This window comes from Penaeus japonicus, unplaced genomic scaffold, assembly GCF_977035675.1.
Source record: "Penaeus japonicus unplaced genomic scaffold, GWHDUDI00000001_assembly GWHDUDI00000024, whole genome shotgun sequence".
In the NCBI taxonomy this organism is placed as follows: Eukaryota; Metazoa; Arthropoda; class Malacostraca; order Decapoda; family Penaeidae; genus Penaeus; species Penaeus japonicus.
The window spans coordinates 21,426,082-21,430,069 of record NW_028234426.1 but is presented as its reverse complement, the minus strand read 5'-3'; the positions used below and the strand labels follow the sequence as shown (position 1 = coordinate 21,430,069).

Sequence of the window (3,988 nt, the reverse complement as noted above, 5' to 3'; positions counted from 1 at the left end):
GCCTGGTGAGAGATATTGTGTCCTTAGCCATGGCCACCGGAAACGCCCATGGAAACTGGCATAAAAAAAAGTAAACAAAAATTAAGTGAGGTATATAAACGATATTTGATTCATTTCATAGAGCCTCTAATTATAGGAAATAATCACAAGCTACACTAAATAATGTGTGCTGTGTTTTGAAGGATGGTCAAGGACGTTGTTGTATTGTTAAGGAAGTCCTAAAATATCTCCTTCGTACTTTGTTGATTTTATTCTCCGGCTAAGATTTTCCTGTTCTCTCTCATATCGGCTGCATTACTTTGTGTGCCCTTCACTCTTTAACCGTTAAACTTTCCTGTACTGACCAAATATTCTAGATCAAATAGAGACTCTTACCACTATGCAATTGTTGAAATCAAGCATGCGTGTGTTTCATGTTTTCCTACCCTGCAAGAGAACTGATTACAGACTATTTTATTTCATTTTCCTGCTATCGAATCATTTTTAAATTCTTGCCACAGGCCAATATATACTAGACACAACAGGAGAATTAAGGTACAAAATATTACTATAGCTATATTTTCTTACAGCCGCAGAAGCTTTCGATTCTATGAATATTTGGATATTTTGCGTAAACATGACTCTCTGTCTACTTATGTACTTATTTTGCACCGCCCTTATTAGATGACGGAGAGGCCGGGCTAAACAAGGCTATCACAATCATTTCTCACTAAAAGAATTCGTACCACCATAAGTCATCTTAGTATCTATGGGATTTAGGTCTACTCTACTCTGCTGAATTAAGTGCTCACTTTGCATCCTGGACATCAGGAGTAGGACATGGTGAATACATCCTACAGGAATAAGTGCTTCTCCATCAAGTACCTCATCAAAGCAAATTAAAGAGGTTGGAACGGATGATGGAGAGTCTTCCTGAACGTATATCTATCTCGCACCTCCCTGTTATTCAACCGACATAACCACAAGTCAAAAGTCTGCCTTTTACCCATTCCAACCAACTAGCCCTTGATCAGACATTCTGACATACATCTGCCGCACCAGATCTCATAACTTAGGCAATCTCTCCTAATCCACTTACATGATCTTTAACCATCACTACTTACTCTCCTCTACTGTCTATTTCTCGTACCTCTCCTGCTCCCCTACGAACCTTTTACACATATACGTATAAACGTATATGTGTATTATTTTTACATATAGAAAAATGTTTTTTGTATGTAGAAATATGTTAATTCTTTTATAATTTCATATATGTATATATATATATATATATATATATTATATATATATATTATATAAGTCTTTTATGTATATTACATATATATGTATATATATATATATATAAATATATATATATATATATATATAATATACTATATGTATATGCATGTATATTATATATATATAAATCAATATATATATTTATGTATATATATATATATATATTATATATATACATATCTATATATATATATAATATATATATATATATCTCATATATATATATACTATAATTCTATATATATATATATACATCCTCCTACAACTTGTTTACGATTGCATCTCCCCGGCCTACCAATTAACACCAGATATCTAATACCCGATCTCGAATGCCTTTTCATAATCTACGAATGCCTCGTACACCTGGCAACTTCCTAATATTTCGTTTGTTTCTCTTTTATTTGGGTTAGTGGTGTGCGCCGATATGGTCACCTATTGTTGAGAATCGCACGAACCCTGCCTGTTCCCTGGGTTGTTTTGAATCTAATGTATTGGTGATACGGGCTGTGATGATTTTTGTGAACAGTTTATAGATTTCTGAATGGGGGCTTATAGGTCGGTGATTCTTTGTCTTTTGTGTCCCCCTTTTTGTGTATCAAAATTATTATTGCGTTTTTCATGGATTTCGGGATTTTACCGACGCTTAGACATCTGTTAAAAAGATTGGCCAGTTTTACTACCGCAATCTCTCCAGCATCTTGAATAAGATCTACACTAAGGCCGTCTTCTCCTGGTGTTTTTCCTCTTTTCATGCCTTTTAGTGCCCAGTTTACTTCCTCTGCCTTAATGTTTCGAACGCCTCCAATTGTTGTGTTTGTCTCCGTACGTGGTTGATCGGTTCACTGGTAAAGGTCGCCATAGAAGTCTTCTATTACTTTGATAATTTCATTTTTATTGTATGTTACCTCTACATTAGGTTTCTTTACTGCATACATTTGTTTTTCTATATTCCGAGCCTCCTCTTTGTTACCTTAAGGCTGTTGCCAGCAAGCAGAGCTTTATTTATTTTTCGTATATTAAATTTGCGTACATTCTCATTCTTCTTCTTCTTTATCGTCTTAGTCACCTCTGCTTATTCTGTCTTGTCCGGTGCTCTAGCCATATATATATTATTATATATATATAATATATATCTATATATATTATATATATTATATATTATATATTATAAGGTATATATATATTCACTATCATTTCATCCCAATATATATCATATATATACTATACATCCATACATATACTATATCTAGATATATAAATTTCCAATACATACATACATATATATATATATATATATATATCATATTAGATATATAACCTGTCATAGATGTATACTCTCATGTCTTTATCTATCTATCTTTATCTACTATATATATTATATTTATATATATATGACTGATATATTTATATTATCATATCAAAACCTATCTATATCTATATATATATATATATGAAGACATACTATATTATATATATATCATATAATTCGCTCTATATTATATATATATAAATACATATATATATATCGTATATATATATATTATTATATATATATTCTCAATGTTACATAGATGTAAAAAATTATTATTCTTCAATGTACACAGATGTAAAAAAATGTAAACATATATCTCATAAATATCTACATATATAATAATATATCCATATATATAAATATAGATATATAGTATATATATATATATATATATATATACATATATATATATATATATCTATATATATAATATATAAATATATATATATTATATATAATTCATCAATTGTTACATAGATGTAAAAAAACCCCACTGTATATATATATATCTTCATAAAATCTATACATATAAAATTATATATAAATATATATATATATATATATATAAAAAATATATATATAATATTATGTATCTATATCCCGTTGCTCTATCTCTATATATACATGTATAAATAATATATTATAATATTATACCATATATATATATATGTATATAGAATATATATTATAATATGTTAATACATATATTATATATAAACAACATGAATTTGTATAATATATACTACACTATGTATATACGTATAACCACATGTATATACTAAAATAAATATATATAAATATAAATATAATATGTATATATATCTTTTTTATATTTTATATTTATATATATCAGTATGTATATAATATATAGTATATCTATATAATATATATATATATATATATTATATATTGTATAATATATATGTTTATAAAAATATATATAAATATATATAAATATATTATATATATATATGTATATATATGTTCTTTATATATATATATATAATATATATATATATATATATATATTATTATTATATGTATGTATACATTACATATATACATAAATATATATAAATATATATATATATATATATATATATATTATATATATATAAATAAATATATATAAATCTATATTAAAGAGATATGTATCCTACATATATAAATAAATATATTTGTATATAAAATATATGCATACATATAAATATTTATATATATAGTTATATATATATATATATATATTATAACATTATATTATATATAAATATATGTGTGTGGTGTTGTATGTGTGTGTAAGTGTGTGTGTGCCTGTTTATTGTTGTGTGTGAGTGTGTGTGTTGTGTGTAGTTGTCGTTTATATATATATATATATATATATATATATATATATAT

General features: G+C 25.9%; 1 protein-coding gene across 1 annotated transcript in view; it reads right to left on the bottom strand.

Moving 5' to 3' along the window:
• Positions 1–3,988, bottom strand: part of LOC147469084 (uncharacterized) — a 78,158-nt gene that overhangs the window by 3,849 nt on the left and 70,321 nt on the right. The window lies entirely within an intron of this gene.